The 27,825-nt window shown below is 40.1% G+C and overlaps 1 protein-coding gene and 1 long non-coding RNA gene across 8 annotated transcripts in view; both read left to right on the forward strand.

Moving 5' to 3' along the window:
* The window catches only part of LOC126915353 (uncharacterized), a 31,244-nt gene extending 4,416 nt beyond the window's left edge, over positions 1–26,828 (forward strand). The window contains exon 2 of the long non-coding RNA XR_007710177.1: positions 6,713–26,828. This is a non-coding gene — a long non-coding RNA (uncharacterized LOC126915353). The remainder of the gene's footprint in view (positions 1–6,712) is intronic.
* Positions 1–27,825, forward strand: part of LOC126915344 (ecdysone-induced protein 78C) — a 140,568-nt gene that overhangs the window by 36,785 nt on the left and 75,958 nt on the right. The window lies entirely within an intron of this gene.

Below are 27,825 nucleotides of genomic sequence, written 5' to 3' on the forward strand. Positions count from 1 at the left end.
GCCGTAATTTTGCCAGTGACGTTGATAAAAATTCCACGACAATCAATAAGATCATGTAAGCATATGCATTATGCAACAGTACTTTCGACACGTTCCCGAAACACATGACTCATTTCCCTGCCCATTAATCATTTTCCGTGACGAACGCTTAAGTATTAAATACGACCAGGCACCACTCGCGGAACGATCGAACGCGTCGTATGCAGAAAACGATAAACGTTGGGATACGCGGCATGCTCGCGTCGAGGAGAGCTACAAAACGGTCGATCATGCACCTGTCGTGACGCTGGTCACTGGCCAATGCACTTGATGCATTATTATCGAACCGAACAGACCTTCGTCCTCTTTGTCCGGCTCTTCTTCTTCTTTCCTTTTTCTTCTGCATCTTACTCACTTTATCTTGCTCCTTGTGATCGCACGATCGATCGTTACTAAATACTTATACTACACCATCATTTATAGTTATTACCTGCATCTACGAACGCTTATAGCGAATGAGTCGAGTCTCAAACATTATCGGGAAACGATCGAAATCCTTAAGAACTATCGTCCTGTTTAAAATCTTGGATCAAAGTTTTATATGCAAGTAAAATCTTAGGTTGCTACCCCGCACAACTTGAAAAACTTTGATCGATCGATCACTTTCTTGGGGATTTGAATCAATTCTAACGCCTTACATAAATCCTGATACTTACGCGTATATCCTTCCTGTAGTCTGATAAGCACTGTCCTTATCTACTGAAACGAGCAACGTATTGCTGATCAACGCGACGTTTCGTGCGTAGGATAACGAGGGTTTGTTGCTCTGATTGGAAGAGCGAATTTAGAGAAAGGAAGTCGCGCCGGAAAGGTGTGCAGGAGGAAAAGTTATCTGGAGAAAAAGTTTCGGACCGGTTCGTCTGGTTGTCAGGGATAACCGATCGCAACCACGTTAACAATGATTCGGTACAGGGCGTTTAAACGCGTGCGGTTGTCTATTTTCATCGGTGAAACGATTTCGCGTGCCACGACTTGCAAAATAAGCATCGATGACTTATCGTAAAGGCAGAGATGTTTCAGATACGTCGTACTTTCTTCGTTTCTCTTTTCGAATACTTTCCTTTCCTTTTGAAAATAATCGTACGATCGTGTATTATCGAGGGACAAAGTGTTAGGTACTTCATCCGGCTGACTTTGAGACAGATACGCAGCACTCGCGGGCGGATTAATTATTCAGAGTCTGTCCAACTAGTTAGGTGATTACGACACGTTAGCAGATTATATAACAGCTTTAAACAACATGGGTATAACATCTCGACGTAGTACGCATCCTCAATAACTTCCTTAGCAGTTTAAACGTTTGCAAAGATATGTAAACGTCGATTCGAGTAATTTAACACAGATTCAATTTGAAAGGCTATGGAAGTTAATGGATTTAAAAATAGCAGAGAAGCTTGAAGTACAGAGTAAGTAGAAACTCGTTTGAAAAATGTTGTGAAATATAATTAACGATCGTACAATGCCTTGTTTATAAATTATGTGGTTTGTAGCCGCGATGTTACGTGCACACAGAAATAAATGTTTGGAAATTGTACGTAAATGAACCAGAAACGTAAATAAATAAATTGGAAACGTACGTAATCTGAATAAATAAATCGCAAAGATAAATGAAAAAGAAATGCGCATGAAAATAATTTAATCGAAGATACGGGCAGAGAAACCAAAGACTAAAATAAAAGAGAGAATTTCTATACTTTTCTTTAGTTTTGTACATTTTTTAGCGTTCTATGACGTAGCTTTTCCTAATTATTTAATTCTTGGTTTTCGCCTTTGAATTGCTTTCAGTTTCCGTTTTATCACTGTACATCGTCTGTACACCAATACTATTTTTCTGTTACATGTTTACATTTACATTATGGCACTTATCTTCCCTATAACGTAGTTACTATCTCGTATGTTTTTCATTAGATAGAATTCGTTTGAATAAATTAATTCCTTTTGATACGCATTGTTTGAATATTCTAATATCTTAATTATAATAAAAATCTGCGCCATTCGCTGCAAGATGGATCGAAAAACAACATACTTTATGAATATACGTATTTACAATCGTATGCGTTCTTAACTCTTATCAAAATCTAAAATTCCAACGAAGTACTGAAACGTAGCTACAAACCGAAGCTATTAAACGCAACGACGAAAGACCGATTCTGTTTACATACGTAAATCTCAGCGCGATTAGTATTGGCCGTTTAAAAGATTATTCTATTGATTTAATTTTGATAAATTTACAAATAAAACATATCTTTTTTATTTCGCGTTATCCTATCAGATACATACACGAATACAATTTTTCTAAAAAGGATGTATCTTTATACTTACCTTAATCGAACTTTAGATTTTGATAAGAGTGAGAAATACATACAATGATAGATATTTGCATTTTTAGAGTATGTTACGTTTTGCTTGATTTTGTAGTAAACGATGCGGAATTCGGTTAGTCGTCTCAAATGACAAATAACTCGATCAATAAGTTATGATCGAAATTTACCATATATCGAAATTCATATTGAAATTCATCCCCAGGCAAGTTAACGATAAAGTTAAATCGGTTCCCAGCCGATTGCGAATTACGAGAATCCGTCTATCGCAAGAAAGGAACAACTCTCGCGGATTAGCACGTGTTCGCGGCGACAATTCGTTACGCAATTGGGTCTAAGTGAATCCGCGACTTTCACGACGCGTCGCGTTGCCGCGTGGCCATTTTCAGCGCGGCGATATCTCGTGGCGCGTCGCGGGTGATTAAGAGGTTCGGAAAAAGAAAATCCCGCGGCTCCCGTCGAGTCGTACACGTCGGGGCCGACGACTAACGACGACGATGGCTATGACAACGGGCTACGACGACGTGGAACCACGACGTGTGTGTGACGTTGCCACGAAGCTAGTCACCACGAGGTGCCTTAATATGGTTACGTAAGGAAAGAGACAGCCTTACCATGGCAGCCTTTCAGCAAGGCATGCATATACGATCGCTTGGTATAAGCCATAAGCGGTTGCGCGAACACGGAAGAGCTTGCATCTCCTTTACTCCCTTTCTGTCGTGTCTTTCTTGCCCCCTCATCCGTCTTCGTCTCATCGTTTCTCTTTCTTGCTTACCCAGTCTCTAATAGCCTGGCTGCCTCAACCGATTTCCTCGTCCCCTCTCGGTAACCGAAACGATCTGAACGATACGTAACGTACGACCGGTAAAGGGATCCAGGAAAAGATACATTCAGAAAATCAATCCAGCCGCTTGGGGCTCGTGCTGGGGCGGACTTTTTCCACGGCGAGGTCCATGGCGCCTCGAGACACGTCGTCGTAAATAATACGCGGAAACGGAACGAACGTTGGTCGAGCGGATGGACGGCTGACTACGACCGACAGAACCGGCCCAAGTGAATTCAAAGAAAAATGTCGTAAATAATATGGAGCCAGGGCACAGTGTATAGTAAGGCGGAGAGTGAGAAAGATGGTTCGATTAGCGAACGAGAGGTTCGATGGACGTTCAGCACCTGAATATTCCAAGATCGCCCTACCGGTTCACATACCAGCTTCGATAACGCGGATCGCAGGCGCACGAGCTCACCAACTAATGTAGCAGCCCTGTTTGCAACGGTTTTCCAAAGTTTAAGACAGATTTTACGCGCTTCTGGAATTCTTTGAAGAAAATACGCCGCGCAGCGTGTATACACTGCCGTTTGTACATATAGGCTCGCTGGTCCTCAACGTGATTATTAATTTACGTTATCAGGGAAACGACAGATTCGAAGAAATACGAAGGAGTTTTGATAAATTACGAATCAGCAGACAATCTTTTAACGCATATTTATGTATTATATATTTCCAATCCATCTTACTTTTCCGTATGCTTATACAGAGAGAGTGTAGATACGCGAAATGCTGCGTATAAATCTGTTGTCTAGCAACGTGGGTTTGTTCATGATGGTTTTCCGGTTCGCGTAATTGGAGCCCGTTTCTTGTCAAACGGTTTCCTAAGGCCGATTAGTCAGCGGTGTTCGTAGCTACCGGCGTCTTCTCCTTCTTCCTCTTCTTCTGTTATTAGCGAAGGATTTAAACCGATTCGTTGATTCTGCCTAAAGTGTCCGGATAGGCCAGGCACCAAGGGATTCCCGCGGACGTATAAGGTATCCTGGACATTAGCGGCGGTGGAAACGCGAATCCATCAAGGTATCCATCTAAGAAACGCCTGGTATCCCATTTCTGCCATTCGTTCTACGCCGTAGGAACGTACATTTCAGTAGCGTATCATCTTGTACTAATGCAGAAGCCACTTGCCGCCTTTACTCTGGGGAGAGAAGCTCACGTAACGCATTCTCTCTCCTTCGCCTTCTTTTTCCATTTAAACTCTCTTCCCTGCAACTATTTGCCCCTCTCTCTCCTCATTTCTCTTCCCGTTTCTCTCTTTTCTAATTCTATTTTCTCGCTTTCTCGTGCTTTCTCCCTTCTTCTTGCTTTCTCAAGTCTCGCATTCTCTCTGTCCTTTACCTTTTTCTCCTTCCCTTCTTTTCCCCTATACGCTATGTAACAAGGATGTGCAGGTGTGCAAAGCTTTCTATCTTTGCACAGCGTGCACACACGCTCGGTCGCGGGCACGAACGTGCGGCTCCGAGGAACTCGCGGATTCATACACGGTGTGCCAGCGTGGAATCGCACGCGATGCTCGCCCACGAGAGGCATACAGCGCCGACCAGCCGGCTCGATCTCTCTCGATAACGGGCCGTAGCGGGGAAAACGCGGAATTAATCCTCCTAGCGTTCGCTAGATATCATCTTCCTCCTAGCGATCGTTACACGCCCGTTCACCAATTCAAGTTTCACGGAAACAGTTTGATATTTCAGGCGCGTCGAACCGCCGAGAATCGTTTACCTTCGAGACGAATCGTCGTGGCTGTTCCACGTTTGCTCGATTGTTCTTCGATTTTACGTCCGGCGCAGGCGAGCGTCCCGATCTCTTTGTAATCTTGCAATGATGACGTCGTTACGATTTGGTAGCGTCGATGCAGGTACGAGACTTCAAATGCAAAACGGTGGATCGAGGCTCGTTTTTCAAGTTACAAGAAATTACAATTTCCACTGTAAACGTCCGTAGACGTGGCATATTCGGATTTACGATTTACGCGAAATAACTAAAATTCCTGACAAATCTGTCGTCATATATATCTGGCGTTACTTACATATATCTTACTCTCCTGCTCGTCGAATAACGCTAAACGGCAAGTTATTACCGTATCTATGTAGTTAAGAGGGTGGCACGCAATTGTCACACCCTATACATTCGTCGAAACGAGTGAGCACGCGCGTGCGCACGATGGCGCGTGATTAGTGTCCCTCTGCGTCGTCTGCGAACTTACGCCGCGCCGTGATCCATGGCCTGTCCCAATCTATGCTGCTAAGGCAAAAGGAAGCAAAGCAAAACGCGGGCAAACACTCGGCTTAACCCAGTGAGGGGCCTCGGCTACCCAGAATAACTTGTTCCGCATTGCATTATTAGACGGTTATTTCGGAACGCGCTTTACGACATTTCCTTCGTAGAAGGACCTCGTCTCCTTTCGTCTCGTCCTTCCCCTTCGCGGATCTCTCACCAGAGAAAATGACATTTTTCCGAATCGCTAATTCGTTCTTCCCCCTCCCCCTTTTTCGAAACATTTTCTTATCTTCGTGGTAAACTTTATCTTCTATCCGCGCTTTTCTCAAATCAGATATTTTACCGCCTCAACCTGCTATCTTTCCTCCGAAATATCCTCCATTATTTTTTATTATCCGACATATCCTTCGTGTTCGTTGTATATGTCCCTCGTACGTCATTTCTTTTTATTACGTACGCCCCTTGTTTCTTTACATTCTCCACGTTCACCATCTCCCTCAAACAAATATATCAAATAGCTGCTGCGAATAACAAGCAAACGATTCCCCCAGAGATCGCGTATCGAGTATAGGTATATTCGTTACAAAGACGCGATCGTTGCAAGTAGCACCGGAAGTGCTCTCGGCTTCGAGTGGTATCGCGATACTCGCTAAACTATCCGAATTTCCGGTAGCATTCGACGGCCAGTTGGAAAGAGATTGCTCGGTTCGAGTTGCCGAGTCGAACGTCTTCTCTTTGTTCCGGGATCCCTCGAGTTCGTCGGGTTGGATACATGGGTGTGGCTGGCGCGGATCTATGGGAAATGGCAGAGGTTAGAAACCGTGTACAGAGAGCTTCGACCAGCTTATACGCGCACGTATGCACAGATCTGATACACGCGCCGGTTGCTGGTATAGAGCATTACGAGGCATCCACGGTGCTCACCGCGGGCAAAGGCCAATTCGAGTACAGGCACGACGAGACCGCGAGCCCTCTTCTCCTCGTCTCTTTTGGAGCATCGAGCTGAGACTGATGAGAAAGTACAGCTTTCCCATAGACGGCGTACTTCGAGAGTGCGCTGAGATAAAATTTCCGATTTGAACGATTAACGCTTAATTGGTATCATTGGGACGTAGACGATCGCAAAGGTTTGCTTTAAGTCAGTGGTCGATGTTTATGTAAGCTGACATTTTTACGAATACGATCGAGCAAGAGCTTTGTTTCACCCGGTGAATATCGTAACGAACGCTACGCTTTTCACATTTATATTTGTTGAAGTGGTCACCACTTCTAGGAAAACTCCACATCTGGTCTTTTTAGCTTTCTCAAGCGCTGAAGCCATCGACAGCATATAGACAAAAGAATAGCAGGGAGGCAGACCATAAACAGTAGACAGGCGACGTTGACTTCGGGGTTTTCAGTTATAAAGTAACACTGCTAGCGTGCGGATCTGGACCAGGTCAAATTGTATTCCTGTATTCCACTATCAAGTCAAATATATATTTTTTATCTTACACTTTATCCACGCGTTTTTCTCTCTTTATATACTGAATAACCTCAACAATATTTTATCGTTTATCGCGTACTTTCTGTACATTTTCGTATCCCTAAATTTTTCCGACCAGTCAACAGAAACGCTGTTACACCGAGACTCGAATTCGACAATGCCAAGCTTTCTATTAAATTTTCTCCTGTTATCAATTATCGAAACGTAGAAGCGTTTGGAGCAGGTTAAACGCGTCTTCTATTCCATTTTGACAATTTTGAACGCTCCAGTTTAGAAATTTTTAAATCATGGAACCAATGATTCTCACGAGATGGCCTTCGTTCTATTTTGAAAGGTAATTTTCCCGAAGATGTTAATTAACGTTCGAATGGCATAATAGTATCGTTTGAACGCGTTGGCACTGTGATCTAAGAGTACCATTACTGCCGTAGCGACCTTATTAACGGGCTGCTATATTTGGTACACTTGATATATCGTGTTATATATTACAGTTTGTTCTGTTATTGCTATGCAACTTGTGGGCCTCGCTTTCGAAGTGAGAGTTGCACGCGGTAATTGTTCAATGATACGAATTATCGGGAAACGCGACATAAATATTTCTTGCCTATTCTTGTTGGGGATCTGGTATTCTTGTTTTTTGTAGTTATGCAACGCTCGAACGATGTAATTTATATTTATATCCTCGATGGATCGAAGAAAATAAATAAATCTATTTGCATCCATCTACTTTTGACCATTGATTCTTTCTTCAACGATATATACGTGTGTCGACTAGTTATTAAAATTTTATATTCATTCTAGAAGTTTCAAATATACTCTACATATTTCTTTTCTTCTCTAATATCGAATTATTCGGATATATTAGGTCATCCCATAAGTTCGTGCCGTTTTTCGAGCGGTTATATATGTTAAGATTGTTTACATACCTTTCGGTTTCATGAAAAAATGTAATCCCCCTCTCGTTGTACAACTTCTTCCCATTTTTCACTATTCCGTCTCGATAAAAGTTCTCTTGCTTTTCTTTAAAATATGAAACGTATGCACAAAGCTCGGCACGAACTTATGGGATGACCTAATAGTTTCAAATGTATTTATGGAAGCGAACATACATTTTATTAATTTGTTTTCTCACATTCTGATCGATCCACGTTAAATATACGCTATATTTCCGAACTAACTTAAAGCAAAGTCAAACTTAAAATATCCCTTAAAGACACGAGAGACTTCTTTTCGTTACAGACGCCACATTTCAATTTCCAAACAGCAGAAAAAGAAAAGAAAATCCTCCGTCATTGTTCCTTCGTTTTCTATTATATATGTAACGCTTATCGACCGGTTGGATGCTAGCGGTAGCCTAAATCTTAAGATCCCGTGCAAGCTATTTACCGAAGAAATTACCGATAATATTCAAGCACACTTCTCTGCGAGAAATATTTTTCTACGTTCACGAAGAAGAGGCTTCCCACGTTAGGAAGAACTTGTTTGAAACTACAGACTCGGGAACGCGACTAATAAATAATTAAATTCAACGTACAATGTTTATAAATCGTTTAAAAGGATGCAAGAATTTGTGCGTGATGGTCGTTATCAGCGGTGATAAATTTTGCAAGTGAAAGAGATATGAATCGCGTCGCGCAACGGTAGGTTTGTGATTTCCATGGCTCCACGTTTTTCTTCTTTCCTCATCGTCGACCCTCTTAATACACGTTCGAGGTCGTAGACGCCACATATGTATTCCACGATATCTAGATGACATGACAAACGTCATTGCGTTATGCGTCTTGGGAAGAAATTGATATTAACCCTTTGACTGGTAACCAACGTCTACAGTCGCTTGACGAAAGTTGTCACGGTCTACCAACAGCGCTTAAAATTGGCTAATCGGCGCTACTGAGCTCTAACTTAACTTTATTTATAACGGAGAAATACTCTAAATGTACACAACGACGTTGTATCCGTGAGAAATTGCTGTTTCATTTATTTCATATCGTCGCACTTTAATTTAGAAGAATTTGTAAAAACGACTGAAAAGATGTTTAGAAAAGGACAGGCAGGTGAAAACGGCGATTCGATCGCATTGCATTGGAAATTCTATTTTCCGTTTCATAACGTTAAAAATACCAAACCAGCCAAAATAACTGGTATCAGATTTTTGCTTTTACAATTAACAAAAATATAAAAGTTTCCTTTCTTGATAATATCTACGTTTACTTCTGCCGAGATAGAAACGCGATTATACACCTTGTATATACCTATTAATCTTTGTCATATCGCTTTAATTCTAATTAATTACGTATACAATAACCTAATTAATGAAATTACGTCGGAAGACAATTAATCAGCAACTATTAATTCATCGCTGTCAGAATCTTCATCGTTATTGTCAATATGAGACTAAAAATACTTCATTTATTGTGATATTCGTTTTAATTTCGTTTCGCCTCGATTCTTTGGATAAGATACAATATTTCGGATACTTTCTCATTAAAAATCAAGTTAGCATAAATTCAGTGTATGTGTCAATATATAAAATATTATGCCCCCAAATTTTCACCATCCTACTGCTCTAATTTCTGTAATATCATTAATCGGAGTAGTGGACTCTACCCATACGATGTATTTACACGTATTATATTTTCAAAATTGTACGTATATACATACGTGTAATATTTTGCGAGAAATTTATTCAATGTGCCTCAATCGACGATTAAAAGATGTAGATTCGCTGATAAACCAACCCAATAGTTTTCTTACACACTTTGCATCTATATGCTTTCAATGACTCCATAAACGATATTTCAGTATTAATTTTTGTATGCTTGAAAGTGTAGTAAATTTAAAAAAGATTACGTATTTATTTTTTACTTTGAATTTGTAATCCTGTCACGCCAGTGTTCATATTTATCTAGGCTTTTCGTTCTGTGTCGTTTCAGTAGTGACGCGGGTCAATTGCTTTTCGGTTGCCGTAATTGTGTTTCCAATTGATTTACATCGATTAATTTAATCGCCTTTATCGACTTGGTTTTTGCTACGATGTCCCTAACGCGTTAATTCCTACTGACTTGTTTAACACGGCCAGATTCCTAAATGAATGTGAATCGATTTAACCTGCTTTACGACTTTATTGTATCGATGGTACGTCGCGCGATACGACGTTAACGGCAAGGCTAATGGTTGCGTAAAAGCTTGTCGAAGATAATTTTCGAATTTCGTGAAATTAACTTCGTACCGGTGGATTAATCACGAGTTCCAGTAATAAAAGACGTAATGGGAAAGAGGAAGTTTGGAGAAAGTTTAGAAGATAAGCGATATGAAGAAGCGCCATAATTGTACGAACCAGAATTTATTTATTTAACAAGAGAAATTTTTGACGAAAGTAACGGGAGGAAACGTTTTGAACAGCGAATTTTTTTTTTACCTCTAGTCCGTAGAAACCGTAGAAACAAACGCATTTGTCGCTACGTTCGTTATAATACCGCGAAACGTTACTGCGAAATGTTTGCCCTCGCTTACGTACATTTATTATATCACAGTATAATCAACTCGTTAATCAAATTTCGTTTCATTTTCGTTAAAAGCGCATTATATCACGTTTACATATTCCGTGGATTGAAATCCACTTAACTGAAATTCATTCGTTTATACCGATTTTTATTTCCACGATTGTAGAAGATTAATCAATACCGTGTCATAATAAAATATCGATAAAAATCAACGTAATAAACGACTATCTCGTTCATTTCTTAAGAATATTTCATAGTCGAAGGTAATTAAGAAACGCGCGAGTTTATAAATTTTGTCGACACATCGTGACAATGGAATCGAACTGCTCTCCGAAAGCGTAGAGTAATCCGTAGCTAAAGGTTAACAGGTTAATACTACTTCGAGATAGCTCTCTATACCGGAAACTTCAAGATGCTCGCCAATCAGCTTATACCAGTCGACCTACCCAAAACACTTCTTCGATCATCTAATCCGCAGGCATCTGCCTACGTGCAATAATCTCCGACGAGACTTAACGCGTGTTGCTGGCGTGTTGTTTAACTACAGTGTGTACCATTCGCCGCATGCTCTTAACGACTTTGTCATCGTCGCGACAGGTACACGGCGGGCAGCGTTTAGCCTAGCTCGAGTTAAGTTCCCCCTGTGTGTATCGAACAGCGCATCCTAGAGAAGTAACTTCTTCTTGCAGGGCTGCATTTAATAAATCGACGTCGAGGCGCACGTTCGCGGTACGGCAGCCGAACCCGGAAATCAGGACGATCTCGTGTTCACGGTGGGTCCTTCACATGACGTCACGGACTGGTTCTACATGTTTCGCATGTGTGAGCGCATACTTGTGCTACACGTAGATACGAAGGCGCACGTAGATACACGCTAAAGTGATAGAGAAAGAGAAAAGGGGGGACGGCGCGCCTTGAAGAGGAACAGAAAGAGAGAAAAGGCACACGTTAAAGAGGGAGAGAGAGAAAGAGAGGGCAGGCGTACGTTGAAGAGAAATAGCACGACAGAGAAGACACGCGTTAAATAGAAAGAGAAAGAGAGACAGAAGACACGCGTTAAGCACGAAAAGGATGTGAGAGAGAGAGAGAGAGAGAGAGAGAGAGAGAGAGAAAGAGAGAAGGAGAGTTGGCTGGCGATCGTTCGGGTGCCGGAGATCCAGGAAACTGCAGCTGCAGCTGTGAGCAAACGCGAGACCGGTCATCGAACGACAACACCAGCGACGGTGCTGGCGACCAAACGTAAATTCTACCAGGTGAAATATAGACAAACCGAGGATACGAGCATGAAACACCTGAAGGAGAGACGAGGATCCGCGGAGGTGGGACCGGGTCAGGATTTATCGCGTACTCGTCAGTAGAGACGCGAGAATAATGTCCCGTGTGCTCTCGGCGCCACTTCATCTGGCAATCCTTCTTTTTTCCTCTTCTTTTTTCTTTTTTTTAAAGGGGTTTCTCACGTTGCTGGGAGATTTTCTGCTTTGAAAGATGGAAGAGGGTGGTTTGTTCTTGTCGTCGATGCGGTTCAGCTGGGACTGCCGCTTGAGAGCTTGGATATAGCATGATCCAGACTCTTTCATTTTCTTTTTCTCCCAAGGTTTGGTACATAGCGTGACTCGTATGTATGCGATTAGTTGTTCGTTAATCCAGTCGCAATTCCAAAAGATGCAGCGAATCTTTTGACAAAACTTCGCTTTATACCAAACCAAGATGTCTATCTCGAAAAGCGATCGACCGGGAATTCTGAAACGTATGATCAACGTTTCAACGAAGAAGGAATAATCGCGGAGAGAAAGCGCGCGGAAAGATAGGAAACGAACGGTTATCGAGACAAAAGGAAAAGAAAACATCGATCATCCCGTGTTATTTTCCATGTTGGAGAAACTGTTCGATTTAGAGCATCCGGCGGATTAGCCGCGAAAGACGTAGGGAAAAACACAAGAGGAAACACGCGAAGCATCGCGTTCTTTCATCCGTAAGAACGTCGTTGGAACGAAGGAACGCGTGAAACCGAGAGACGAAGAGGAACGACTCGTAAAAGGAAACTTGAGTCTATCGAGAGTGGAAGGAGAAGGAAATCGAAGAAAAGGAGAAGAGAGAAGGAACAGGGGAGAGAAATTAAAAGGGAAGAAGGAGCGAGCAACGAAGAAGGAATGGAGAAAGAGAGAAAGAAGCGTTACGTAATGCTGGGTTGCGAGGGATAGATATAACGAGTTAATTACACGACTGCGATCTCTGGGATCAATGCACCGCGGAGAAAACGAAAAAAGCGCGGATAAGGAAGAGCCGAGGAAAGAGGGAGAGACCGGATCGAGAGAAGATCGAACGTACGACCGATCAATGACGAGATTCGTCGTGCATGCAACGAGAACAAGCGTCAAGAGGTTCTACGCTTAAAATTCAAAGGATTAACCTTAGGATTCATGCTTCGAGGTATCACGTGGAAGACTAATGGGAACACGTCGTGGCTATCTAAGTTCGTCGTGCTTTCCTTTGGGAAATAATTCTTCGAGGATTAACGTTTTATACAAACCGATGTGAAACGATGAATCCAACGATCTTTCTTATTTCACGTTTCCTTTTTAAATATAATATAATTCCTTAGCTAATCAAAAATCAATTCTTCGACAGCAGTCTCAAGAACACGAACGATCCTCCAGATAAGAGAAACAACGTATGTTTCGTATTTTTTAAATTAATAACGTCTCTCTCATCGACTCCCAGCCTGGTCTTTCGAGGGTTAATGGACCGAACCAGGGCTCTGTTCCTTTGTCTCCGGCTCGGTTCTTCGCTTAGATTTCAGGTTGATTTCACACTAGAACCGATGACTCGAACTTTGACACACGCGAACCTCGCTCTCCTACGAAGATCTCTTATGTCCCAAGGCTCAAAGCTTTCTCTATCGGAAGGAAGGAAACTCTGCGATGGAATCAGAAATCTGATATAGAATGTTTGCTCTCGACTCGTGCGACATAGTTCGCTAAGAATACAAAGCTCCTCAAGAACTTTCAACGTTTTACGAAGAAGGATGCTGTTTGGAAGTTTTTAAGCTCTTGATTAGTCTGCTCCCGAGATCTGTCTCTGACTTATTCGCCTTGGCAAAGAGGTAGTCGAGAAAGCAAGCGAAGCAAGCGATCTTCCAGGATGAAATATTCCTCGCTTCCGCGGCTGGCGTGCCGCAAACGTTAACTTTTCCGCACGAAATTGTCCCGACGGACACACACACACACACACACACACACACACACACACACACACATCAGAGATAACGAGAAGTATAAATTCCGAGGGAGGATGGGTTCCTGTAAAATTGCAAGGAGATATTCGCGTGCGCGTGTGCACTCATCTGTATCGATACATATACACGTTCGGTTTCGTGCGTGCAAACGTTCCTCGTTGGTGTACACGCGTGCATACACAGTGTTCACGAAGTTCGTGCGCATATTATTGAGATCGAGCAATTTCGAACGGCCATTACCAGCTAGCATGCGGAAGTATATTTGCAAATGAAACACAAGAGAGAGAGAGAGAGAGAGAGAGAGAGAGAGAGAGAGACAAGAGTAGTTCTACCGATCGGTTTTGTGAACCGTGAGGTTAACCTCGCTGATCGGCCAGATATTTATACGGTTGTACTGGAATAGAGGAAACTGTGAATCGCATGGTGCTGGTAGTTTTGTTTGGTAAAGAATCCATTCGATCAGCTGTTCTAGGAAGGATAAAAGGCTCGGATACTTGACATATTTTATTACGCTGCAATTTAATTCTTTAAAAAGGAAAAAGAGGAAAAAGGAACAGGAAAGGAAGATACAGAACAACGTACAGAAGTTACGTTTCATATTAACAAGCTTCTCCGTTCTAATTGCAAAGATAAATAAGAAAAGCGACGGTCGTACATCCCTCGTTATTAACATCGAATTACCAAAAACACTGAATCTTTTCTTTTTTACTGCACTGTAATAAGTATTAAGGTATTAAGGCGTCAAATATTCATTTGACTTCTCCTTGGCACTGTGCTTTCCCCACAGCTGGCATCGAGTTGGACCGTGCTTTCGCGTTGCCTGCATTGCGCAACGCATTTTGTAACGTCTCCAACGTCCTCCAGATCTGGAGGATTCTAGCAATCAAGATTGGAATCTTCTTGACAGAGTTATTCGAGACTCTCCTTAATCGCTTCATTACCGTCTTCATAGTCTACGATTACTTATTTACGTTCTATTCTTCTTTCACGCCATTGCTCACTGAGCAAATTTCTATTTCAAACGCGGGACCGAAATGCGAACGAATTGTATAAAAGACTTGCCCAATGCTGTTTCATTTCCTTTGTACAAAAATTGCCTTAAGTAGACATTAATGTCAACGCAAACAATGTTAAATAAAGCAAACAATACATATATACACAGTGTATACACATACTCGTATGCATTCTTCCTTAAAAAATTCAAGCTTATTTCGAAGTAAACTTCTGCCTTCAAAATTATTAATTTTTTCAATTCCTCTGCGAGTTTAAGCGCGTATAAACAGATCGCGCAAATATTTCCATTACTCGTGACGATGACTGTTTGTAGAGACAAGACTATAAATCTTGTCAACATTTAAAACACATGTGTTACAGTTTCTTCTTCTCTAACGTGATTGATATCAATTGACGATACGAGAAGGTTTAATAGGTAATATTGGTTCGTAAAACTTCAACTCTGCAGTCTCGTCATTTCATATGTATCAATCTAATATGTTTTGACACGCACGAATTCAACCGCGAAAAATATCTGCAGAATTGTTTCACCAAATCGTTCTCATAATCACTGACCCATATGAAATTTAAAAAATGCTCGCTCTAACGAACAAATTACGCGACAGCGCAGACACAATCTCCGGTCGTAACATAAAGAGAAAAAAGGAATATTCTTGCAAAACTTTCAATAAATCTGCCTCGCGACCAAATGTTTCTCGAGCTACACAAAAATTCCTTTTCGTCAACTATTCCTACAGGTACACCTTTCCCGGTCTTCTTCTTACAAAAACTACATAAGCGACCAGAATTAAAAGCAATTTCAAATGCGATATTGCTTACACGCATCAATCCTACAAAGCTTACGCTAACAACAAATCGAAAAAGATAATCCCCGTTCAATGAGAATTCAGATCCATTCGAACGAATTAAACTAATGGTTCGGAATTAACACAGTCGCCCTAATCGAACAATAATAAATACTCGCGCTCCACCATCTCTAAAATAAACAGGACACCTTATGTATGAGGTTTTCTCGGGGATGCGCGCGCTCTGCCTCGGGCAGCATATGTGCAAACGATTTTCTGTTGAACGGGTCCCGAGGGGATTTGACTTACGTTCGAGGCAACCCCTGTTCATAAATCTGCGCGTTGTAATGCCCGAGGCGCAATCGCAATCACTTTGTGGACGGGGCCTGCGGAATGCTTTATGGCCGAGTTAATACCGATATCAGGTATCCGGCTGTGCACCGAGCCAACTCTTCCGCGGGATCTGTCTCTCGCGCGTTTTCCGCTTTCGTTCTCCTACCCTCTGTTCTTCTCTATCTTATTCAATCTGTAGCCGTGGCCATCGCGATGCCCGCTAATTTCATTAACTCCGATCAAAGATCGACCTTTGATCGCTCGTTGTTCATCTCCGTGTGCACGACGCAATGGCGAGTTACGTGTTTCACGCAATCCTGTTTTTTCGTAACGTTGGAAAAAGCGAACAGGTTCGTTTCAAACGAATACGTTTGACGAACTTTCTATCTTCGTATTTCGGCTTCTTATGGAATCTCATTGGATACAGGCGAGAGCGTAGCGTTTATGGAGCTTGATGTTTAATGGACTAGTCTCGATATTTTTTAACATTCTGTCTTTGATATAATTTGATTAGAATTTTGTAGATTCGTGCACGAGGTTGTAACGCGTAAGAGAATATATCCCATACGCTGTGGAATGACATACATTACGAATTACACAAAGCAGGATGGAAGTTTATACCTTAGCTTTAGTAAAGAAAACGCCTAAAAATCGTATCTTATAGTTCCGCTATATCGATCATATGTATTAAAAAATTCTTTTGCCCCATTCTCAGTTCTGTCGAGAATATTCCGATATTTTATCAATTTTTGTATATTATTAATAAGATTCTGAGCAACTAACTCGCATAAGAAGATCACAGGTATCGTTAATTTGTCACTGCTTTATACAATTCAGTCACATTTACGTACTGTTATTACGAAAGACTCGAAATAACAAACCTATACTTATATATCTACGTAGATAGCTGTACTCATCGTTACAGTCGTATCGATAAAACATTAAAAATTCGCGTACCTCTAAGGCATTGTACGAGTATAGATTTTCTAATACGTACATTGTAAAAGTTTTCGCCGCTGAAATATTTTTCGACCATTTCTCCTGCCAACCTTTAGACGCGTAAACAGAAGTTTTCAAAGCGTCATTTTCCCAGACGCGAATCTACATTCAGCCGGTGTTTAATCGAATTCGTAAAAATAGAAGAATGATTTTCCAAGGAATTATGGTTTGTATCGCACAACATAACATGGTACATGGCACGCTCGTGTGATGCTCGTAGGAATATACAAGTACTCGTTAATTAGCTGTGAATGAAATTACAGAATCGTATTATGCGCGTACAAGCATAGGGGGAAAAATTCATGTTTGTTATTACCACTTATCTACATCTAATGATTTTATAAATGCTATTTTATTCTCGTGCTTCTAACCAAGCACGTGTACTCAGCTATACCATTGCACCGAGAACGACTATACCGATCGTATATTTCGTTGCAAATCGATACGAGACAACAAAATCATATAAAATGATCGAAACTTTTCCGATTTATTAACAAACGTTGCTCGATTTTGATCGAAAATGTGTTGCTTAATGATACGAATATTTAAACAACAGGTAAAATATTTTATTATACGTATAATTCATGTAGATTGTTGCGTAGGATTTTTTATTTGAATCGATAAGATGTTCGTTGATCGATCGTTGAAAACTCTTATTCCACCTTTGTCTCTTGATCGTGTCTATTATTAATTAATTGTCTATTAGGTAGACATTTTGAGTGGAGAAGGTACTTATCACCTAAGCTTATCAATCTAAATTAACGATAAATTGCTTATTTAGATGCAATAGTTTGCTTATTTGCACATTCTCAGTCTACTGCATCGTTGTATTTCTAATAGAATATTCATTTGTAAGGGCTAAAATAAGTTATATAATTCCACTTTATTTCCAAGTGGAAATAGAAGTAAGAATTCTTTGAACGGCAATGAACAGAATTTCATTCCGTTAATTAGAAAGAACACGTTAACGTAGGAACTTATCTCTCATTTCTGAAAAAAACACTTGTTTCTGAACGTAACACTGCACTTACAACAGATCAACGTTTTAAATAATTACACAGTTAGTCTTTTCATATCCTTTAATTCCACGCCTGAGGTAACTTGTCAATAAGAAACGACTTGGTTAACGGACTAATTAACATATTTATAGACGGCGAGGTGAAATTACAATTTCAAAGCATGTAGCTAGTATATCATAATCCAATCGATATCAACGTTACACTGTTACACGAGTTTCTCGCACGACGGTTCATACAAAGTAGAACCTCGAGTAATTACGTTTTCACGTGCGATTTATTTCGAATCAATTTCCAAATATCAATAAATTTTCGAATAAAAGTTTTTGATCAAATTTTTCGTACTCTCACGATGTTTCTCGCAGTCGATCGTTTCGTTAATTCGTGTTCTCATAATACAAATTCTGTTTTACTTTTCCTCGGCTTTTCCGACGACTGACAATCTTCTTTCCTTCGAAAGGGAACATTACGTTTCCATCGAAGTGATAATATACTTGATAAAGGAAAAATTATAAACGAAAGGAGGAGGAAATCCGAAAGGTAGCTTGCCGGTTCTATCGAAAGTCCTTTGAAGTCAAAACAAAATTAATTGTAAATTTAACGTGTTTATAACGCCGGCCGCGGCCGCGTTCAAGCTCGCAGTTCCCTTTGACGCGTCGTAATTCTGTGCATAGTTGTGAAGAGGTCCTGGCAAATATTTCCCCGTACGTTTACGACGTATGTACGCGCTGAATAAGTTCGCAATTAATCTTGCCGTTTCAAAGCTGCCGGCGCGTTTCCAGCGGATCACGCGGTCGCTCGCTTGATTTTGTAAACAGCCTCTTCTTCCAGATTATCTCGCAGGATGTTTCGCTGCGTTTTATTCAGCTTGCCAATTCTTTTATACGACTCGCTACAGCTATCTCCGTTTCGTTCTTTTCTTTCGACGAAGCGCAGAGTTTATTTGCACCGAAATTGCGCGATTCAAAGCTGGGTTTCTCTTTCTTTTGTGTCATAACGTTACTTTACGTCATATCCGTTTCTCGTGTATTTTATCTTCCGACTTAAATTGCATTTAAATTACGATTAAACATCTTTCATCGAGTAAGAGAAAAAGCAACGATGGATACGATCGACGACGAAGAAAATGATAGATCTTCGGGGTTTTCTTCAGCGTGGGAACTGCGGACAGGATACTTTAACTAAGGAAAGCGGAATTATACACCGATGTGTTCGTTTGCTGCTATAAAAGTTAATAAACGTGTAACCTTGGTAAGAAGTTTAATTCTAGTAAAAGTTTTCGTCTCTTTGCTTGAAGTTTGCTCGTTACTTCGTAAAGTCGTGCATATGGCTTTATAAAAGTTTCGTTCATACTTTCGACGTTCATGAATCGATATATTAAAGTAGAGTTGCATAGCTGGAATGCGGCGCGAATGCATCGCTCGTACACTATTGTGTGAATGAGAAATTATATAGACACGCTCGAGAGATCGTGAATAATGCCACTCTCGGATATTCGCTCATCGAATCATCGTAGGAATTTGTTATCTGTCTCCATTTTTATTCCTCTGCTAATAAAACCGTAATAAATCATGTAGTCGTGTTATTAATTAATCGAAGCGCTCGAACTTACAACGAGTTTTATTGTAATAATAGGAACAAACTTTTTTTCTTTCATTTAATCGAACTTATTTGAATGTTTAAAGCCTATCGCTGGCTGAAAGATTTTAAGATGAGAACGAAGCGAGTCAAACAAGTGGAATTAAATATCTTATTATCACTAAATGTTAGAGTAGAAAGAAATAGAAGAGTAGACAAGATACGATTACGGAGGACGACAATGTTAAAGCAAAATTATTAAAACATGGTTTGAAGTTCGATTAATGATAGATGAGGCTCGATACAAATTACTATTATTCGAGAGACAAGTCATAGGTAATCGCACGAATATGCTTTTGTACGAACTTCGATTGTACGGACTGTGTGTTCTCTCTCTCTCTCTCTCTTTATTATCTTCATTTTTATCTTTATTTGCCATACCAGGAATAACGTATATCATCGTGTTTTATTACCCTTATTTTTCATCTTTATTTGTTACGCTTGTTTTTCCTTTTATTTATTTTTCCACCTGTGTATGCGTAACTTGGATTGTTGTCATGTCCATCGTATTTCTCCCGCATGCTCTTTATTTTGAGAGCGTGAAACGAGACACGAAAGAATACCCAAGCATGGTGAACATGAAACGTTGCTTAGGAATTACAGCGACATGAACAAGAGTGTGTAAATTATCGGTGTACGTTAACCAAGAGTAGCTTTCAACGAACATGGTTTATGTAATCCACAGCATTACGCTCGGCGAAGAATAAATTTCTCCGCAATCTAATCTCGTTCTTTAGAGATCTCTACTTTAAATACCATTGGTTGATACTCCTGGAATAGACACGCTTGCTCAGAACATCGTACTAATTGTAAGTAGATACGTATCCTCTTGCCGAAGGAAGAGAAAAACGTCGCAAACCATAAGATATTGAGAAAAGCCATTAAGCAGGTTCAGAGAGAAAACCATTTCTCTTTTGACCCCATCAATCTATTCGATTCGAAGCGAACACGCAATCTTAAACATCGCCGCGTATCTATTTAACTTTCAACGATGTATCAACGCTTTCATCGTCATAAAACATCTCACTGTTTCTTTAGCAGCGTCATTAAAGATACAATTTCATTTCTTACGAAGTCAGGCTCGTTTAAGAAATGAGAGAAACGAGCGAAAAATACGGAACGAAATAAGCAAAGACGGAAAGGTAACGACAAAAACAAGCAGGCAAGCACGTATTCTCTGTATTCGTCTACATCCGACGAAGGTATCGACGCCTGGACAAGATGTATTTTAATTACAAGAAAACCTTGAATAAATCGAATTCCAATTCCGGTCTCATTCGATGCACGATCGTCGTACAATATTACGACAGAATATTACGATACGGTGTAATCGATATTTAAAAATCCACAAACGTACAAACATATGAAATATCAAAAATAAAGAACATATCCGTCACGTTTAGAAAATGGCAACGCTCGTTTAATCAAGTTCCACGTGTTTTATTCGTACCTGATAAAAGGAATTAATTTTTTATAAATATTCGCTGTTGTCTATTACGAAGGATGACGTATTCGCGCATAGACTCAAGTTCGCGTAATTCTTACGAAGCGTACAGCGCTTCCATTCGCGAAATTCAGCGTGCAGCAACATTCAGCCTTGCTTTTTACTTATGCAGAGAACTCGATACTACGCTAATGTTCGGGCTCTCGCGTTTAACGCCGCTATTGTTTAGATTCCCTCTAGATACGCGGCTCCCCTTTTCCCTCCTCGTGCTCAACGTGTTTACTTATCTTTCTCCGCATTATGTAACGCCGAATGAAAAATAGAAGCCGACAACGAAAACCGAGAAAGCGAGAGAGAAGTTTCGACCCGTTCTCGGCAACCAAGTTCCAGCCGAGCCGAGGAGGATCGATCGCGATTCTGCTCACTTTCTACTCACGGTGCTCGTAAAGTTCAGTTACGTTTGTAATTTGCGGTTCGCTGTGCGCGCACCAATCGAATTCGTACCGCGGCCTCCTAAACGATCCTGCCTGAGAGTGCCATCGGCAATCCCTTTTTTTCTTCGTGCGAAAACCGATAGCAGAACGCTTTCTAATGGGCTCTGGTACTCTACTGGAAAGTAGAGATCGCGGTGGATCGTACGGTACGACCCCCTGATACAAATACGTCCCACGTTATACGAATGTCGCGATACACGCCACGCAGAACGTGGAAAGCTGGGATTAAAGGAAAATCGTTTAATTCAATGTAACGGGAAAGAAGATGAATTTTATTTTATCTTTGAATAATAGAAACACCATATCTTCTTCGTTTACACGTAAAGTCTAATCGTCGTGAAAATTGTTTGAAATTAATTTCCACCGACGTGGATTTTTTAATGCCGTTACAGTGTCTTTTCCAGAATTTCTATGTTTTTCTTCTCGCGAATGTCTCTTTCTCCTTGAGAAACGTGATGTCTTTTTTACTTTCAAAATCGCGTTGGACGAGGGTAGCAACTATTTTTCGCTGTTCTTGAAACGAATGGAAAGGAACTTGGAGGTTTGCGATTCTATAATTAATCGAAAGCTTGTCAGGAACACATTGGAAAAACACGGTATATTTATATTTCGTTCATTTTCTCATTTCGATGCTACTTTACAGTTAGAAGAGAAGCGACGTAACAATGAAACGTGGAAGAAAGTGGCAAAGATATATGTAGATGGTATTTCATATCAAAATCAAATGAAAAGCAGGAAGTCGGTTGACGATATGTGGAATTTTCAAATTGTCCCTTCGTGAAGCATAACAAATTTGTGACGTGTAACAAAATTACTATTTTAATCGTATTTTTACGTCTCGTTTTAAGCTTTCGAAACGAAGACTCGGAAAAAAACAATGTAATTCAAGGAAGAAAAAATGTAAGGAACTGATGTCAGTAGTATAAGCGTATAACTGATCAGACGCTTAATACAATCGATTCGAATAGCTTTTACCTTGGAAACTATATACAAAATTCTTATATTTCTCTGTTATAATTTCTCTATTATGCTATATTTTTTATAAAGTTTCCAGTCGAGCATCGAATTTTAACTTTTAACTGTATCGTCACAACGACATCGACGATATGAAAATTGTTTCCTCTATCGTCCTCGTAAAACAAAATAGAAAAGGGAAGAAGGTTATTGCATAAACAAATATACATAAAATTCGTAACTGTTTTCTTTTCGAAACAAAACCCTTCGTTACAAAAAGTGTCACCGTAGTGAGAACCCGCTGTACATTTTCGTTACAGTTGTTCGATTCTATCGTGAAACTTTTCGAAATGCAAGGAATTAAGAAACGAAACGATGCCCAGCTCTCGCAACACCCGAACAGTTTCAACATCTCCGTCGAACTTTGTCATGGAGTCTACTCTAAATTCAATGACTAACGATTCGCGGTAGCTCGAACTTTCTCCAAACTTTCATCTCAGCTATTTTTTCGCCAGATTTATCGCCGGAGTCACACACGCGCGCGATCCTTTCTAGGCGTCGTAAATTACGTTTGTGCTAAGAGTCCGAATTAATTAATTTTTAAGATTAAAGATCTCTAATGGCCATGTGAAACTTTATAAATACGAGGTGGTGGCGACGTGGCAAAAAGTTTGCCGCGGCGCGGCGACGCCGGATCGCGCCGGCAATAAATACATCTCGCGTCCTGTCGACTCGCGTTAACCAACCGATCGTCGGCGTTTAATTATAAACCGGCCGGCGATAAATACCGGCGCGTCTATTAAGCAGCGATTACAAGGCGCCGCATCGGTAAGAATTAATTGCCGGCTCGGAAGCAGCAACAATCGCGCGACGCGGAAAATGCGATTCTGGGAGGATCGGCAAACGCCGCAATGCATAATAATACCGGCTGTTTAGCCATGATTTATCGGCTAGATTTTTCTCTCCATGCTCTTGCCAACCGTTCTCGCTTGCAATTTTTCCACCTGCTTGTTCCGAGTCTGGAAATTTGGATCGTTGTACACGAGTTACGAGTCTTTGCTTCGTCCGCGCGTGATAGCCTGATTTAGTCTATAAATATACCCAGTTTGTTATAGGAATGTTGTTTGTTTATAGGGAATTTTATATGCGAATGAAGGTACTTGGTAATGTTCGTTAGATAAAGGTGCGACCTAACTCTGTTAAAATCCTCGAATTTTCCAGTTCTTTCGTTTCGACGAACACGAAGACTCTGATAGTTCGAAGAAATCCTCGACTGTATCGACTTGAAATGGAAAATCATACTCGTCGATTTTCTTTTACATTTGTCTCAAACTCGAGAAACGTTTCGTCTTAATAGAAAAGCGCGACACGATGAAAAACGAACGAAGGAAGCTCAGCAGAATGGATAGGATGCTGGCACCTTTAAACAGAGACGTTCGAATGTTCGATCTTCAAATCTCCCGCAAAAACCTTTATCAGCACTGCATCTTCGAGTCAGCCAGCCAAGCACACGCATAGCGCGAAATTACAAAAGCTGCATCGATCACGCGAGTCGTCTCGAAGTTCACAACCCGTATACTTACACGGCTGTTCCTCTTTGACCGGAGCGGTGGCTCGAGTGTCGAGTATAGGACGACGATACGGAACGTGAGTAACGGGAATTCGAAGGTGAATGCTCGGGCAAATTGCGAATTACGATACGACAACGTCGCCCGTGTACGTCTACGTACGTTTTGCACGCGTCTGTGCGTTTGTGCGAGTAGCGTCTCTCTACACTTGGGCGCAGCACGCATCGGCGAGTAACCGAGTAACCAGTAATTGACTTCGTACGAGACCAGAGTCTCGAATGTACGTAGATCAGGCGTTCGAGACGGTAGAATGAAAAAGAGAGAGTGCACGAAGCGTGATCGAGAAGAAGGACGAGGTAAACGAAGAAGGTGCGACGAGCGAATAAAAAATTTCCCCCGAAGCTTTTCGTCGAAGAATTTCGAGCGAATCGTGGTAAATGCGGTCTAACAGGCGGCTGGTAAGAATAAATTCTCCAGGAGTAGTTCCGCCAGCAGACTCAAGGAATCTGCGATTCGCAGGGGTGGGTGTCTTAATGGTTTCTCTTATTACCATTGCTCGTTTCGAGTAATTGTTCTTTTTTTTCTTCTCCCTCTCTCTCTCTCTCTCTCTCTTCTTCCCTTTTTGTAGTTAGAGCGTGCAAGAATGTTTCGTTGAGGTTGGATTGGCGCGCTCTTTACGGTTATTTACGCGCGAGTTTTGTATAGGAAATTGATATCGAGGAAGGATTAAAACAATTTGTTCGATTGGCGATTGAATCGAGCGATAAATGTGATGTAATTGCTAGAGTTATTTCAAAATTTGAGTAACGAATTACGTATGAAATTTTTATAATTTATAATATACGTGTTCAATTAATTTACATATGTTATGTATATATATATATATATAAAATTATGTAATTGTTTATGTACGAGTAGTTAGAAGTTTCTTCTTGCACTTTCGATACTTTTCATTCATCATGCGATAGTTGGTACGTATCTAGATGATCTATAATTAGACGCGTGCTAGGTGAAGTTGATATATGTACGCGTATGTTTCTTCAAGTATCTTTGAGTGCATTCTCGCTCGCGACACGTAAAATTTAACGTTACGTGTGCTATGCCATACGACGTAAAACACAACCAAATGATTTATCGATTATATTTTAGAGATCACAGAGGAATCTACTTTGGTTCGATGGAATCTGATTTTGCAGGAGAAATCCGTGAATTACGTTTACGATTATAAATCCAAATTTTGATTAGACACTTTGATCGGACATGGAATATGTATGTTGATTAAATTTTGATCACATCGTTTACAATGTAATGTATTACCGGTATAATTCATCAGCAGTTTATCTGCCTAATTCTAAATGGTACACGCATATTAACGTGGTACAAATTATTTGCTAAATCTACGGCTATATCGATCCTACAAACGATCATCGTCCAATTACAGGTGCACATCGAATAAATGACGTGCTTTCGAGAATTTCATAATTTTCCGTGATTGAAAATTACGCTTTCATTAACTAAGATCGTAAATATCTTCAGAAAGCTATCGTACGTTCTGAGGAATAGCTCGTACGTTAATCGTGTATGCTCGTCTCATACGTGATTATTTCTACCGTAATAACCAATTAATTGGTGTCGTTCATTTTAATTAGCATCCTAATATTTAATGTCAAAGTATCATTCGGCTACCAATTAAAAGTCTTGGATATTGCGATACATTTCTAAAAGATCAAAGGTTATTCCTACAGATCGTACATAGATCCATAAAAGCAAACCGCTTTCGATTAGAATGTCAATCCTTTTATTTCAGCCGAGACCTTTTATTTACTCCGTTGTTAAACAAAGGGATTTAAATCATCGAGAAAGATAAACGAAATTTTAATCCGCGACAAAATTCAGCATCAGAAATTCTCTGTAATTTATGGTTACTTAGAACATAAAAATACTCGTGAATAAATCGCGGGCGTAAATCAACTTCATCGTAATTTAGCGTAACTTTCGTTGCAACTTTCTTCTTACGTCACTCTTGTTTTCAAGAGCTTACGTAAATGTTGCAACTATTCAAGACAACCAGTCCATATCGTACAGACCGATATTCCTCGCGACATAAAATACGACAAGCATTATTGCGTTTTATCGTGCGAAACGACCGGTCCGTGTACATGTATTTTTTTACCCCTATTTTTCACCCCTATATTTTACCCTTATTTTAATAGGGGTAGTCAGTACGGAATGTACGATTTGAAATTTCACAGGAACGCGAGTAAGGCTTGTCTGAGCGATTTTTCATCGTAATGCCTGCGTTGAAAGTTAGAAAGGATTGAAATGTCACAGAGTAACGATACGAATATCAATGAGCGTTTCTACCGCAAAAATTGAATTTTCTTCTTTTAACGCGATACTCTACCGCGTGTACGGTGGACGTGGATGTATTCGCGAAAAGCAGGAAAATATTTCAATGCTTACCATAACGCATTTTTATGCCTGTATCGCTTGTATCGGATAAATCGTTTAAAAATATCATTAGCTCTGCGATGGGACACCACTGTGACGATTATATCGTTCAGACTTGGAAGCAACGTGAAGATGCATATGAAAGTTACAGGATATTTATCGTTGTAACGGATAATTGATTGTTTTACAAATTTACAAATGGTCGTGTATTTGGATCTATGTAGCCTCTGCAATATCTTGTAGATTTTTTGGAACACCTTCAGATCGCTTCCAAATTTTACCGATGTAATTATTATGGCAGAATGGTACTTCGTAACAGCGTTGACGAAATGTCAAGAAGTTCCATATAACGCGCATAATATACTTGCGAAAGGTTTATATAAACGCGTGTATGAATATTTCGATGAATTACTATGTGTGTAATTTTTTATAAAAAATCTGTTGACGAACGCTCTGTAGGTTTATAAAGGTGTGGTTTTTATAAAGTATTTTATTTGACATTGAACTGCAGTGCGATATTTCTATTAAATAAAATTCGTAGAAATAACGGGGAAGGTAACCTGCCCCGAACCAGATGGAAAATTTTGTTTCTATTGAAAAAACAAACAACGCGAATTAAAGAAAAAAAGTAAACGTTTTTTAACGATATTTTTATCGAAACGTTTTAGTAGGTTTCATTTTAGATACACGAGCAAGTAATTCATTTATAAAATGATCAATTAATCGTCGCCGTGGGAATGCGAATAATCGTATGAAAAATTTATAGCAGTTTTATTAGCATAAAAATTGACGAATAATAAAATGTAACGAAAAACATTCGATGAACGCTTTCGATGAAATTATCGTAGGAACGACGGTACTTTATAAAAATGTATAAACGCAGCAATTTTGTAGTAATATTTTGTTAAACGCGCGTTTTACGTAACGGAAAGGAAAAATTTTCAGTTTTGTGTGTGCACGGTTTTCAAGCTTGTTATTTTTAGTTATTTCATATTCCATGTTATACAATCCATGTTACGTAATAACCATCGGTTCCAATTTATTTTCATGGAAATTGTCGTGCACTGATTTTATTAAAGAACGATACTCTGTTCGAATTTTACTTAAATATTGAAAATGGATTCTACCTTGATGTCGCATTTTAACGATAATAATAATAATAATAACCAATTTAATCGTAGCTATATATAAGCGAGATAAAATTAGAAAATTTACGAATGTTCTGAAGAATCTGCAACGTACTTACACGTAACGAATCTACTTTCGTTATTTCCGCGTTCTTCGAGGGCCATTCTCGCCTTCGACACCCTCCAGACATCTTTTCCACGATTGTTCCATCGTTCGAAATTTCTCGTTCCATTTCCCGTTCGCACGAGTTCAGAATTTTTACATCGAAATTTGTTACGTCGCTAAATTGGAAAATATACACTTGGACATCGGCCGATTTTCCCATGCAACAATCACGGATATCGATGTACGAGCTGGCCAAATATTAGATTTCG

The sequence above is a fragment of the Bombus affinis genome, chromosome 4, assembly GCF_024516045.1.
Source record: "Bombus affinis isolate iyBomAffi1 chromosome 4, iyBomAffi1.2, whole genome shotgun sequence".
NCBI classification, from domain to species: Eukaryota; Metazoa; Arthropoda; class Insecta; order Hymenoptera; family Apidae; genus Bombus; species Bombus affinis.